The sequence below is a fragment of the Mus musculus genome, chromosome 5 (assembly GCF_000001635.26).
Source record: "Mus musculus strain C57BL/6J chromosome 5, GRCm38.p6 C57BL/6J".
Lineage (NCBI taxonomy): Eukaryota > Metazoa > Chordata > Mammalia > Rodentia > Muridae > Mus > Mus musculus.
Window position 1 is genome coordinate 28777510 of NC_000071.6, and position 16101 is coordinate 28793610.

The 16101-nt window shown below is 43.3% G+C and overlaps 1 annotated feature.

Annotated features, from left to right (window-relative positions):
- Positions 7694-8826: an enhancer, noted in NCBI's record as "SBE4". NCBI's record gives its function as "enhancer in the medial ganglionic eminence" and the evidence as "EXISTENCE:transgenic organism evidence [ECO:0001131][PMID:16407397]".

The window sequence follows — 16101 nt, forward strand, 5'->3', positions numbered from 1 at the left end:
ACTCTAGAGCCATCTGTGGTCTCCTGGTCCTGTGACTTTGCTTGCTTGTGTTCTATTCTCTTTCAAACTGAAGATGTTCTTGGGGGCAGTAATTTGGTGAACCTTGGCACAGATTAAGAAAGAAAAGCTCTTTCCTTTTCTTTTTTTTTTTTTTTTTTTCCTTTTCAGACTGATCCTGGAAACAGTGGAGAATCTGAAAAGCCATTAGGAGAGAGGAGCATGCCAGATGGGGAAAAGACAAAGGGAAATGGAGAAGAAGCAAAGGGGAGGGGCCATATATGCTCAGGGCACTGCAGGGAACAGGAGAGGTGTAAACACATCTATGTGGTCTAGTCTGTTTTCTACTTTTGTGATACAACAATCAGACCAGAAGCAACTTACAGGAACTAAGGATTATTTGGCTTGTATTCCCAGCTAAGTCTATCACTGTCAAGATAGGAAGTCAAACAAGAGCTGCCTCACAGACAAGGAAGTACAGCAGAAACCATGAATGAATGCTGCTTACTGGCTCACGTACAGGTGCATGCTTAGTCTGCTTTTTTAAATACAGCCCAGGAGACACATGTCTATGGAATACTGCTGTCCACCATGGTACCTACCTCAATTGAGAATCAAGACAGTCCCTCACAGACACTCAATAACCCAATCTGATCTTGGAAATCCCTCAATAGCGATTCTTTTCTCTGTTAACCCTAGGTTGCATCAAGTTGACAGTTAAAACCTAACTAGGGCAATATTTATTTACAACATTTACAAATGTTTTGGGGATCAATAAACCTATCTCTGGATCCCTGTTCACATCACATACCAGCTTAATTTGTACAGTTGTGGTTTCCTTTAATTCTGGGTTAGGTTTTACTTCCCCTTTAAAGCATCTCTCACAGGAATCATCTACTCAAGTAGGGAGGATTTGGAGGCTAATTCTAAACTTCTGTCTTTGGGAACCTTCAGTACCCTTATGCTCTGGTCTGACCTTTAAAGTGACAGTCAGTATATCCTGGGCAATCTCCAAAAGCCTCAACAGAACAAACACAGGATGCAAGATTTACACAGGAGGACAGTGGGCTCTGTGGTGGAAGACTCAATCCACTCTTGAAAAGAGGGGTAGTTGGACTGTGGGGAGGTACTTGTCACTAAATGATAGAAATCTTTGCCCATTTATTAAATGACTCATTATCTAAAAGACCCAGGTGAACTTCAAACAACCTTGATATTTTTCTCTAGGATCAGACCAGGTCTCAGTGGCCATTGCTGTGTAGCAACTTCCTTCCTGACTTATTAAGATGCAATGAGATCTAAAAGGAAGTTCTTTAATACTGGGACAAAAACTCATACATTTCAGGAATTCCCTGAAACTGACCAGGAAGTACCAGGCAACTTCCTCCCCAAGGTTATATAAGGTTATATAAGGTTATATAAGGTTATATAAGGTTATATAAGCGGTAAGGAGACTTAGAACAGCCGAACTGTATGGAAGAGGCTTTCTAGTCATGAAAGATTCAGAGTTCCATCTTTCATGACTCTTTGTTCATGCTGGGATTGGCTTTGGTGATGCATCTGGATATGAGTCATCCATATTACTGCAAGTAACCCCTCACCCTACTCCTACAATAAGGCCAATAAACTCAGTGGTTCACCAAGTTGGATTTTGGTCATATCCATAATTTGGTCTTTTGTTTCCTTTTGGGGGTGAGTGGGTGCACTCAGGTCTGGAGAAATGTGCCTAGTACCCTCCCCCCACCCCTCACACTAATTCTAACACCACTACATCACCAACACTGCCAAATGAAACGTGTTTACTTTTAAGCAGTAGCAATTATTTGTGATAATTAATGGCTGGGTTCTTCTGTTCTTTCTCAGGAAAGTGAGTGGTTTCTGTTCTTTGCAACTGCTGAAAATGTTGTAAGTGAAATTATCTCACCAATCTCCAAATGAAAAACTCTCCAGGCTCTGTTTGTTTGCATGGCAAAGGCAGGCAGTTTAGGGAGCATGCTCTCCTGCAGAGCTATATTCTCAGACTGTCACACTGAGGTGAGTATTGTAAACACAGGGAGTTTTGCTTGTAATGAACCTCTGCAGAAACTTTAAAGGAGAAATCACTCCACATGGACACAGAGGAACAAAGACGTCCAGCCCGCTTGTGATGCAATCAGGCTTCTGTGTCCACCCTGGATAGCTGATCCCTATTCAGATATCATTTGGAGATTGGATGAGAGCTTTGTCTCTGTGCTGCCATTGGAGGGAGGCTAAGTCCCTCAGTCCTCACCCCATCCATTACAAGTACTACTATAGTACTACTATACTATATACTACTATATATAGTACTACTATATATACTTGTTTATCTACATGGTTTCTGTGTTAGTGTACATAGTAAATTTTCTTTTTCATGGAGAAACTAATTATGAGTCTATCTGAAAACTTTGAGTAACAATGGTTAATTTGATGGTATAAAATTAAATCCAGAACCCCAGCCTCACTTCTTTATGCATGAGTATCACCTAGGTATATGGTAAGAGAGCCATGGGTTCCACCAACCCCCAGAATTCTGCCCTTTTCCTTTCTGCAGTCAAGTATGGAAATCAATATCAGTATGAAGGAGCCAATGGACCTCACATCAAACTGAATTTCACACCAGTCTTCTGAAATAGAATTAGAGGGTTTCTGTGTTTTTATAAATTAGAAGACAAGATTAAATGTTAATCACCAGAACTTTATGGTCCCCAAATCAACATCTTTCTCTGAATCCCTAGTCAGGAAAGTCCCCCCGAGTCTGCACTGGCTGTGTGCTCAAGTGCAAGTTTTAATAACCAGCAAAGGTGAACCCACCTGCTGAGCCAGCCAAGGCTCTCTAGAGGACCAGAACCAGGAGAATGTGTGTGTGTGTGTGTGTGTGTGTGTGTGTGTGTGTGTGTGTGTGTGTGTGTGTGTGTGTGTAACACACACAGAGTAAATGGGGGTTTATTGGTTTATTGGATTGGACTGGTTAAACAGTAGCCATCTGCATGCTGGAGAAAATCCAACAACTGCCCAGACCATCTCAGCTATCTTGGTCTGGAGGTCAAACACAGACACTTCCTAGAGGGACACTGGTGCTGAGTCTATGCCAGAAAGCATGTCTGATAGTAATGACAGATAATCTTGCTCAGGAAAAGCAATGAGGGACAAGCAGGTGATATGGCTCTTCTCAGACATACCTGGGCTGCCCACTTGGAGAATGGACCTTTCTTCCTCACTTAAACATCTCTGGAAGCATCCTCAAGAACACATACAGAGGTACACACCTGGTTTCCTAGGTGACTCTAAATTCTGTTGGAGTAGATGTGACCTTGTTGGAGGAAGTGTGTCACTGGAGGTGGGCTTTGGGAATTCAGATGCTCAAGCCAGGCCCAGTGTCACCTTCTCCTCCTGCTGCCTGCAGATCTGGATGTAGAACTCTCAATTCCTTCTCCAGGGCCATGTCTGCCTTCATGCCACCATGCTTCACACCATGATGATAATGTACTATACCTCTGAACTATAAACCAGTCCCAATTAAATGGTTTCCTTTATAAGCATTGTCTTGGTCATAGTGTCTCTTCACAGTAATAGAACACTAAGACAGTCCGCTTTGCTATGTTTTAAACAACATTGTGAGACTTTGCAATTTGCAAGAACAGGAGTTTCTGAAGACTGGGTATCTAAGGTTGGGTTTGAGTTTGGCTACAGTATTCCAGCTATGTCAGTCACCCCACAGTGGACAGCAGAAGGGCAGGAAAGCATGTGACCCTGATCTGATTTCATTATAGACTCATTGCCATGGCTTGGTTCTTCAGAGTCTCCCAAAGGCACAGTCATGACTGTGAGGTATTAAGACTTAGTAGAACCTTTTGGAGATGAGGCCTCATGGAAGGAAGGAAGATTACTTGGATATCCCATTGAAGGAGGCATTGGGACCCCAGCCTTTACTCTCTTTTCTTTCAATTTATAGTAGGTTCAAAGTGAATGTTTTTTTTTTCTTCCTATCATGTTCTTCTACCATGATCTTTACCACAGGCTCAAAATCCAGGAGGGCAATCAAAAATGGACTGGGCTCTAAAATCATGCTAAAATTACCTGTACCAGAATAAGAGAAGAATAAGTTTCTTCTCCTTGCACATTATCTACATCAAGTATTTTGTTGGAAATGAATCTACCACAAGAATTCTATCAGCTGACAGATGAAAGCAGAGTGCTCAGCATTATCATACCTAGTAAAGGTCCCACCTCTCCACACTGCTTGTGTTGGGTTCACATTTCCAATATGTGAATGTGTTTCTATTGATTTATTTGTGAGCATTTAATTTTAGGGGTAGTTATTTTAGTGCTGATATTTAGTTGCTTGTTGCTATTATGTGGGATTACAATTAATTTTAAACATTTAAGTTGTATCATACAAACTTGCTATACTTAACTCTAGGTGATTTTGTATATTTGTTGCATTTTTTCCTACAGGTAAGATGGTATCAGTACATGAACATTGCTATGTTTTATCCTTTCTAGTGGAATGCTCTTACCACCTTCTCTTGTCTTATCAAAGTGTCTAGCATGTCTCCCATTGTAGTGAGTAGTGATGATATACGAATATGCTCACCTTCCCCCAGTTCTAGGGGAGGCATTCATTTTTTTGTTTTTGTCTTGTTTGTTTTGTTTTTAAGGCATTTTTATTAGATATTTTCTTCATTTACATCTCAAATGCTATCCCCAAAGGCCCCTATACCCTCCCTCTGCTCTGCTCCCCAACCCACTCACTCCTGCTTCCTGGCCCTGGCATTCCCCTATACTAGGGCATATGATCTTTGCAATACCAAGGGCCTCCCCTCCCATTGATGTCTAACTAGGCCATCCTCTGCTACATACGTAACTAGAGACACAGCTCTGGGGAGTACTGGTTAGTTCATATTGTTGTTCCTCCTATAGGGTTGCAGACCCCTTTACCTCCTTGGGTACTTTCTTTAGCTCCTTCATTAGGGGCCCTGTGTTCCATCTTATAGATGACTGTGAGCATCCACTTCTGTATTTGCCAGGCACTGGCATAGCCTCACAAGAGACAGCTATGCCAGGGTTCTGCTAGCAAAATCTTGCTGGCATATGCAATCGTGCCTGGGTTTGGTGGTTGTTTATGGGATGGATTCCTAGGTGGGACAGTCTCTGTATGGTCCTTCCTTCCATCTCAGCTCTGAACTTTGTCTCTGTAACTCCTTCAATGGGTATTTTGTTCCCCCATTCTAAGAAGGAATGAATTATCCACACTTTGGTCTTCCTTCTTCTTGAGTTTCATGTATTTTGCAAATTGTATCTTGGATATTCTAAGTTTCTGGGCATTCAGTTCTTTAGCTCTGTATACAATATTAAATGTAGTCCTCCATTCCCGAATATTCCTCTTTTCAAGCTTTCCCTTTCTGTTTTTACCTACACTTTCTGAGCTCAGCTCATAATGCCAGCCAGGCTGAGGGCTAACAGATTTGATGTCTAAAAACTATGGACACGGAATACTTTGATAGAAGTCAGATCCAGTTAGAAATTGGGAATGGGAAAATGTTCCTTTACCTCCTTTTGCTGTGTGTCCCCAGTCACCATTTAAGTACTGTGCCACTCCATGGTGAGGGCTGAAGGATCTGAGAGACAGGACAAATAACATGAGTCACTACAGGACAGCCTCCTCTGCTGCTGTGCAGACAGAAACCTGGCTTCCAACTGTCTCTGCTCTCTTAGCCTTATTGTGCAAAGTGTCCCAGCTTCTCTTATCTGTCTGCAGGCTCCTTATTTTGTCATTGTTCATATGGGATGGAATGTCCACACAAGGCTTTAAGGGAAGAAGGGGGCCCAGTAAGGTGATGGATAGAGAGGAAGAAACATCTTTGGTTTGCAGTCCTGGCTGAGTCCACTGCATGAGAAGGAATGCAGTGATTCAGGTCTTGCATGTAGTTGGTAACATAGCAATAGAGAATTGGCAAAGTAGTCAAGACCTCTATGCTGCACTGGATGACTTATGTGACATGTTGTGAAGGGTGGGTCCAGCCTGAAAGCTCTCTATAACCTGCCTGTGGCCATGTTAATCCTGTGTTTGGCTTAGCATTCAGAGGAGAACCTAAATATTGACAATTTACATAGTTGTGCTCTGAGATTTGTCAACCCTCAGAGGCTGAACTGGGAGATGGAGCCTTTGATGGAGCCCATGTCAACCCCAACAGTGTTCTTGGATGCACTTGCTGCCTACTCCTATGCCATTGAGGGTTATAAAAATAAAAATATTGGCCAGTGAAGGTTATAGTATGTCAAACACGGGACTCCAGAACCAGATGGGGATATTCGGGTGTTTGCCCACTGCACTGGTTTCAAGGAAAATGTCATCCTCTAGTGTCAGGCTTCACTGGTGGCCATGATAGTAGTGACACAGTCCTGGGAGAGGTGTGACCCCAGAGAGGGCAAAGAAACTCTGTTATCATTAGGATTCCTTTCTACACATGTGTGCCCATGTGAACATTCTGTTTCCTCAATATCTGCTCACTGAGTAGGGTTTATTCATATTTCCATTAACACCTCTCAGGATCTTGTGTGTGTGACCACAGGACCACTGGGCTTTCTCATTAGCATGGCTACCTGGAATCAGGATGCAGGCTTTGCACACTTTGTAGCTGTCCTCTCTTCTTAATGTCATCCGACCATGTTCAGCTTCCACAGATTGCAGCTGACATCTCCACACAGGTCATACACTCATCCAACAAGGCAAAGGGCTTCCTTGGAGCTCCCCCTGGACAACTGTGAAGGTCTCCATCTGAGGACTGCTCCCACCTGGTAGACATCAGTTGGGTTTCCATTCCTGAGTTTCCTCTCCACCTTAGTCAATGCCCATTACTTGGATCTCTCATCCCATTCATAATCCTTCTTCCGAAGATAGTACGTTTTCCTCCTGGGGAATCTCAAAAAGACAGTGGCGGAATGCCGAGTAAAAATGTGCCATTTTCCTCTAGACCATCCCAAACATCTTTGAATAGAGATAACTAGGGCCTGGTAGTCATGGCAACTAAATGAACAGCCAGATACAGGATAGAGTGGCAGCTAGGACTTTTGGAGTGGTAATGGAGCTGTTAGCATTTCATAGAGGATGAGAGTTAAAGGACCTTCATCTTTCATTTCCTGCAATGACTTTCCCCTGCTTCCTACTCCAGCTACAAGGCCTCTTGGGAGCTACTAGAGTGTATGGGGGATAGAAGGTTCACCAAAAGTGTGAGCCCATTATGCAAATCCCATGAGGTCACCATGCAGGATGGTGAGTCTTTGTGGTGATGCGGCTGCCCCGGGGTCAGCCATGTTCCTGTGAGCATGAACCACTCAGCCATGTTCTGTAAGGAATCCCAGTAACTCTAGAGGTCCACCAAGCTGGACTTTGGTGGGGTCTTTACTATTGTTGGTGCCATATCTGGGGTAAATAGATGTTCGTTCATATTTCTTAGGAAAAAACGAATGCAACAAGTGTCTACAGGGTACCTTCCATGTCCTGAGACAGGGCAGAATACATGAATACCAAATTATCTGTTTGTGGGCCAAGTCTCAGCAGCAAAGTAGCAGACACAAAAGTCTCCTATCATATTTCAAAAATCCCTGAATTTGGGCTCTTAATTCAAATTACAAACTATTCCATCAAAAAGTTTCCTGGAATGCCTGGTGACAGGTAAGAAAGAATATGTTCAGTCCCTGGGCTCTGCTCATCCCCACTTTTCATATCAATGTTTGACTGACACTTCTGAGTTATGTTGTTAGGGCTCAGGTTTTCCTATCAGTAGGAAAAGGGACTTAATTTGTCATCAAAGCTTGACTCCTTTATTTCCCCTACACATAAATGCTTTGAGTTGGGTTGCTAGTGAAAGCACTCATCACCAGAAAGGAGCTCTCCCACAACCTTAAAGGCTGCCCTGGCTTCTTTGCTTAATTGTATTAATAAAATTTCTAGCAACATAGTTTTGGGGAATCAATGCAGTAGGCCCTGCCAATCAAAGACTGCATTTTGAGGAAGTGCTAGCTAGACTTTCGGTTCCTTTGTGACAAGCTAGGAAAGGCTGTGTCACCCACAGAAGATTAAATCTTTAATTTTGCGTTATTTCCAGCCATCTCTACAGAACAAAGTGGGCTTTACCTGTTGAATATGGGCTTATGCAACTTGAAGGACCCTTGAGACGTTAAGTGGCGGCCAAGAGCGCTCTCTAAGATTTAAGCGGAGGGGAATTCTGAAGGGATTACGGCTGCATTTTCCATAAAATGAGAAATAAAAACAGACTTAAGCATTTCATGATCATAAATGCATTCCTGCTGCGGTGGAGGGCCATTCCCACTGCTGCTGTGGGGCCCAGGCAGGAAGCTCTCACGCTTGTGCGGATTTGTATGAGTTCAGCCATAATGAAGTGAGGGTCTGAGGCTTTGGACAGACTGGCTACTTTAAAAAAAGAAAAAGATACTCTTCCACTCTTTCTGGTCCAAAGGTGAGAAATGCGGGCTTCATTTTGACATCATTAAGATGTCTTTTGTATGGAAGTCTAACCTGCTTTGACCAAGACCGGATAATTCTCTACAGAAGGAGGAAGAACAAAGCGATTCCTGGGAAGATTTTCCTCTCTGATTAATTATGTGTTGGAAAAAAAAATCCTGATGTCTTCGAAAGACACAAAGAAAATGGGGACCCCAATTAAAATCCCATCCTTACTAATCAGCTTAAGAAACACAACTAAAACAAAAGTCCTATTAAAAGCAAAGCCGTGCTCTGGAGCAGGCATCAGTCACTCAGCAAACCCCACTCACACTGGGGTTTCTGTGTCCTCAGCGCAGGCCTGAGAGTTAATGACTCCCACAGTGGGAGAAAGTGGAAATAAATGCCACAGAGAGTGATGGGTAACTCTTAGTTTGAAGCCTATTAAAAAGCAAAGACTTCTGAATTTAGGGGTGCTTGTATGATATAAGTTCTTGAACGCGGGGGCTCCTTCTTCATGACCACTCTCTACATTATTATTTTGTTATTTAGCTTTTTAAATTTTATTGTTATTAGATCCATAAAAGCAGTGACAGCGTACCAGTTGTATAAAATGACAGGCTTCCTGGTGACATTTTCTTCAGACATGTAAATATAGATCTTCCCCATCACTTTCTCTCCTGGTTTTCTTTCCAGTATCCCTTCTACCACCAGATCTAAGCTTCCAGAAGGTGCATTTTGCAGATGAGAGAAACCGGGCCATTTTTGGTGAGTCTGGCTCATATTCCAATTTAATAATCTCTAATTCTACCATTTTTTCCTGCAAATGATGGGATTTTGTTTTTCTAATGGCTAACTAATATTTTATGACATTTATTTAGTGAATTTTCTTTATATATTCATCTGTTGTCATGCACACATATGCTATGGTATCCAACCTGACAATAAATTTATAAACGGAAATTCTTTGGGGTCAATGGCTCATTAGGTAAGAGACTTGCTGCAATGGATTGATCTGGAGGATATCATCCTGAGTAAGGTAACCCAATCACAAAAGAACTCACATGATATGTACTCACTGATAAGTGGATATTAGGCCAGAAAATTAGAATACCCAAGATACAATTTGCAAAACACATGAAAACCAAGAAGAAGGAAGACCAAAGTGTGGATACTTCATTCCTCTTTAGAATAGGGAATAAAATACCCATGGAAGGAGTTACAGAGACAAAGTTTGGAGCTGAGATGGAAGGATGGACCATCAAGAGACTGCCCCACCCAGGGATCCATCCCATAATCAGCCACCAAACGCAGACACTATTGCATATGCCAGCAAGATTTTGTTCACAGTACCCTGATATAGCTGTCTCATATGAGGCTATGCCGGTGCCTGGCAAACACAGAAGTGGATGCTCACAGTCATCTATAGGATGGAACACAGGGACCCCAATGGAGGAGCTAGAGAAAGTGCCCAAGGAGCTGAAGGGGTCTGCAACCCTATAGGTGGAACAAGAATATGAACTAACCAGTACCCCCAGAGCTCGTGTCTCTAGCTGCATAAGTAGCAGAAGATGGCCTAGGAGGCCATCATTGGGAACAAAGGCCCCTTGGTCTTGCATTGTTTATATGCCCCAGTACAGGGGAACACCAGGGCCAGGAAGCAAGAGTGAATGGGTTGGGGAGCATGGCAGGGGAAGGGTATAGGGGACTTTCAGGATAGCATTTGAAATGTAAATGAAGAAAATATCTAATAAAATTGTTAAAAAAAAAGAAAAAGAAATGTAAATAAAGAAAATATCCAATTAAAAGATTTAAAATTAAGAGAGAGAGAGGAGAGAGAGAGAGAGAAAGAGAGAGAGAGAGAGAGAGAGAGAGAGAGAGAGAGAGAGAGAGAGAGAGAGAGAGAGTTACTGCAAAAGCACCAAGACCTGAGTCTGGACCCTAGCATCTGAAAAAGGTTGTGTGTGGCCATGCAGACTTGTGATCTCAGCACTGTGAAGAAGGTTGCTGGCCACCAGGATGAAAAACAGCACCCAAACAGTGATCTACAAGTTCAGAGAGAGGGGATAAAGTGGTGAGCCATGCTAGAGGAAGACACTGGAGAGCTCCTCTGCCCTGTACACATGTGTTCATGGGTATGTGAGTGTGTGCATGTACACACACACACACACACACACACAAACACACACACACACACACACACACACACACACACACGGTATTTTTTTTCAAAATATTGCCTCTAACACAGCCTATAAATCATTTGCTGGAAATAGCATTTTATGTCTGGATACTGCTGAAGCTCAACTCTTTCAGTGTAAATAAGATACCCACATTTTTCATCAGGGAAAATATAGCCATGTGTGTGTGACCCCTTGACCTCAGAGCAAACCCAGTCACATTTTGTGGTTCTGTGGTTGGACACACTCATGATCTTGATCTAGCCAGTGGACATATCCAGTGTCTCTGCTGCAGTACTCCCGGACCTATTTTCTTTTCCATCTTGTCCCCCCATCTTCCCTTGTACTTCCTGGCCAGCTTCCCAGGCTGCTCACAGGTTCCTGGTCCATGCTCAGTCCTGTCAGCTCAGAGTGGACTCATAAGTCCAGCATAAAGCTGTACTAATATAACCTCCACCTTGTAACCCCCAGGCCTTCCTGACACTTGGTGGGCTGAGCTAATGATGACACAGCAGGTCTAGTTGGAGGTGCTGAGTCTGCTTGGTAAATGGTAAAGGTCCTGCTTTTCAGGATCATAATGATGGATTTCACTTCAGGATGGGGGAGAACATCAGACAGGCAGAAGCATATGGGGTTCCTCATATCACATCCATTATAATTCCTTGCTGAAATCAGATCCCAGTGACAACAGGGCCCATGGGATCTATAGAGTGGTTGCAGGAAGGAACCAATTCTGGGGCAAATGAGAAAGACTTGCTCCAGGAAGACCACTCAGCTCAGATGCTGATCCTGTAAGGATGAGCACCCAGAACAGGGCCTCACACAGAGGAAAGCGGTAGTATCATCATTCATCACGCCCCTACAGCAGGGTTTCAAGGGACAAGGGTCTTGAAATCCTGTATTCTATTATCACAAAACTGTTAAAATATCAATCCCCAGGAAGGTGAGAATATCAACTACCACATTTGCTGTGGGAAGTACTGAGATTAGACTCCAATACCCACGGAGAGAAAAGACAGTAGAGATGGAGATGCAATTGAAAAGAGCTCCAGGGGCTTTATCAGGCAGCACAGGGCATGGACCTTCAGTTGATTCACATTTTGCTTGGAGGACTGGAAATGGTTTTACTGGACTGAAGATGACATCCTCTGACCTTCATCCTTTACCAGACTAAAGGAACTCTAACCTTAGCGAGCTATTCCTTGGCAAGACTTTCCCTGGAGTGGTCTATTAAGTGTGACCACTCAGTGCCCCTGCTATGCTTACCCCAGATAGTTCTACTAGGTTCATTTTGCATTGAAATGATGAGCTTGCCCTGAAGCTGCAGGGGACACTCTGGGGATTCAGGACTATTTCAGCCTTCACAAGCACTCCTGTGCATGTAGCATTCTGGAATGGAGGATGCCTGGCCAGCAGTTAGCCTCAGAATTAGACATTCAAAAGTCACCATAGGCTTATATAGAATTATAGTTTATGTCGGTTTTACAATGGACAGACCTTACATGTACCCTTTGTTGTCAAACTGCATGCCAAGAAAGTAGCCATCCCAGTTTGTCAGTATGGCTGTGAATAGCAATCCTGGATTCTTGTAAAGAATAAATAATAAACCAGGTGTGGTGGTACACATTTGTAATCCCAGCACTGAGAGGTTGGAGGCAGATAGACCCTTGGAGCTCACTGACCAGTGGGCCCACATCAGTTACTTTTCTATTGCTGTAATAACACACCATGACCAAGATAGCTTATAGAAGAAAGAATTTATTTCATCTTGCTGTTCCAGAGACGTGGAGTCTATGATGATGGAGCAAAGGCAGAGTGGCAAGAGCAGAAAGCCAAGGACTTACATCTTAAACTATTAGCACAAAGCAAAGAGAACTAAGTCACTATCGAAAAAGTCCTTAAACTCTCAAAACAGACCTCTTGTGGCATACTTCCTCCAACAAGGCCATTCCTTTGGAGCCTCCCAAAAAGTGTCATCAACTGGATACCAAGTGTTCAAATGCCCAAGGCTATGGTGGAACATTTCTCATTCAATCCCTCCTCCCACACCTCACCTCCATCCACACACACACACACACACACTCACACACACTCACACACACACACACTCACACACACACACTCACACACACACACACACAGACAGACACACACACACACACACACTCACACACACACACACTCACACACACACACACACACTCACACACACTCACACACACACACACTCACACACACACACTCACACAGACACACACACTCACACACTCACACACACACACACACACAGACACACACAGACACACACACTCACACACTCACACACACACACACACAGACACACACACACACACATACACACACACACACAGACACACACACACAGACACACACACACACACACATACACACACACACACTCACACACACACACACACACACACACACACACACACGTATAGACTTAAATGAATTAGAACAAAAGCTTCTGATGTGGCTGGGGTAGGGGAAGAGAACTAGTTAAAGGGGACAAAGCGTCTACCCTGAGAGGTGGTTGTGGAGGCTGCGCAGTGGGACTATATCGCTCTGTTGATCCAGGCACTTCATAGGGATCACAATTTTGTATGTTTTTAAACCACAAGACCTTCATAAGCTCAAGCTAGACAAAGATCCAAGCATGAAAGAACGGTGGTGGACATGAATTCTCACCCAGGCCAAGGAGTTATAGCCCTTTGATTGCTGCTGGGTGAGGAAGAGTCAGTTCTTTACAAATAAAGTGACAACTGGTATATTTACCAAATTCCAGGACAGGCCCTGAGCCCAGAACTTAGTCAGCAGAAGTTAGACTCTATGTTTTTTATTTGTTTTATTTTGTTTGTTTTATAAAAGAGAGATCAAGAGCTTGAAGTTGGGTGGTTAGGAAGCTGGGGGAAGGGAATAATATATTTCAAATATATTGTATGAAATTTTCAAAGGATAAATACGTTTTTAAAACAATTTTATGAGCCACTGTAGCTTTGAGGGTGTTTTCTAAAATCTTCTGTATTGGAGCAGATGAATACTCAAACTCATATTTTTTAAAGAATGCTGCATACGGAGTTGAGATACAATCAGCCCTTCAGTCAGTTCTTTGTAAACTACTGATGTTGGCTCTTTTGTATTACCATTTACGTAAACTTAGAGAGAAGCCCTGGTGTCAACTGCAGCAATCAGACATTCTCAGGAATCAAGGGAAAGTTCCAGCAGCCTCACCCGGCTTAGCCAGTGCCACCCTTTGCCTCTGTCCTGGCTGTACTCACTGGCTCCCCACTTTCCTAGGCTCTGCATGTGCAGCCTTCTGCCTCTGTCTTCTGTGGGGATGTCATATCTTCTACACTGTCTGCCTCTGGCTGGCTGGCTGGCTCTTTTTATGACGTTAGTTGGTATCGGACATGGTACAATTATTTGTTTTGATCAAACGAAGGAGCTGTGCGGTCAAAACTGCCCTTGATATATGTCCTAAGAAGATCAATCATTGCAGTGATGTAGAGAAGTGGGGTCGAGACAAGTAAGGATCCTTTGGAAAGCAAATGTCTTCCTGCTTCGGCAGGGCTGCCTGCAGCTGGACTGACTGGTCTGGGCAATCACTGTTTATTGCAAGGTGAATGATAGCTCAGATGATTACATTTTAAAAAATAGATTAAAGACATTTTTGTCATTTTTAATGTCTTACTACTAGTACTTTATAAAAAATATCTGAGATGATGTTGACAGACATTTTACAGTGAAAACACTTTCAGGGCTGCTTAATGGGTCACTTATTACTCTGCAGGAATTCTCCAGGGCACCTGGATTTTTAATCCATGGTGCCATCTTTGAGGATTTTACTGCATACAAGGCAGTGTGAAAAACAAGGGTGAGAGACAGGATAATAACATGCATTTTTCCAATTGATCATAAAAGTTTTAAGAACCAGTCTGGGAATGAGAACAGTTCAGGTGCGCAGAAAGTCTACAGAGGAACGCCAGGGGATGCAGGCTAAAGATGGTCTCCTCAGAGCGTCTCTGAGCAGGTTGCAGTTTGCAGTTAAGCAAGAATATTCAGTAAGAAATGTTTTACCACACAATAAGAGGTCTCACATTTTAGGAAGAGAGATGACACCTACCTTGTTAAGCCATCTTCAAATGCTTTGAAGAACAACCCTTAGTTTCTGCTTGAAGTACTTTGGGAATCAAGAAGGAAGTGTCTCCTGTGTTCCCATGTCTTCTTAAGGTGGAGGCAAACATCTGTGCAGGATAATGAGGCACACTTCTGTGATGTGAGATGGAAGGATTCGGGCTGTAGTCACTTTCTCAGACCCTTCCATAGCCATTCCTGCTCATAGTCACCAGCTGTATTTCAAATTTGGATAAAATGGCACATAAATTATAAAGGTGTTTCCTGTTGACCTGAATTTCAAGTTTACCTGAGCACACTTACTTTTTATTTATGAAATCTAGCACATTTCCAATCAATTCCTGGTAATGTGTCTCTGAGCACTACAGACAGCAATGAACCCGCAGAGCTTTCTGCTAGCAACCATGAGGGTCAAACCGAGAGAGAGAGAGAGAGAGAGAGAGAGAGAGAGAGAGAGAGAGAGAGAGCACTCTCTTGTAGTGGAGAATGCTACTGACCCGTTCTTGATGCTCCTGGAAACGGTATCTACAGACCCACTCAGTTAAATCACAGGTCTGGGATTTCTATACTATAAGGCAGACTTTTCACCACCAAATCTTTCTCTGCCTTGGGGAAGTGATGCCCACAGGAAAAGGGTGACAGGTTGACCTCTGAGTTCTGTTTAGTGAGTTTGTACTTTGTGCTCTCTCTGTCCTGCAGAAGCCCACCACAGAAAGGGGTAAGAGAAGAGCAGATCCCATAAGCAAGAGTTTGAGGCTGTGTGAGAGGGTGGGGCTCTGTGTGCTCACATGATTGCAGTGCATACTAGAAGATTGCTTACCTATCATCTCGACATCTAGACATACAGAGTTCTCCTCTGAGCAGACAGCAAAGCTTACAAATGGATACAGTGCTGGACAAAACAACTCAGTAAGACATAGGCACTAAGGAGCCCCAGAGGCTTCTGAGACAGAGGTCCAGAGGGAGCAAGAATTTCCAGAATGTTCCTTGTGGGTCTTGTCACATTGTGCTGCCCCTCAGGGGAAAAAGAGATGTTCTCTCTGTCTCTTTGTGTGTTTGTGGTGTGTGTGTATGTGTGTGTTCTGTTTGTCTCTGTGTATGCGTGTATGCGTGTGAGGTTCTGTCTGTGTGTCTGTGTATCTTCTCTCTCTCTCTCTCTCTCTCTCTCTCTCTCTCTGTGTGTGTGTGTGTGTGTGTGTGTGTGAGATATGCATCCCAGCATCACAGTCATCTAGGAATGTCATAAGAGCCCATGCTCGGGGAGTCACAGAAAAGCAGCTTAGA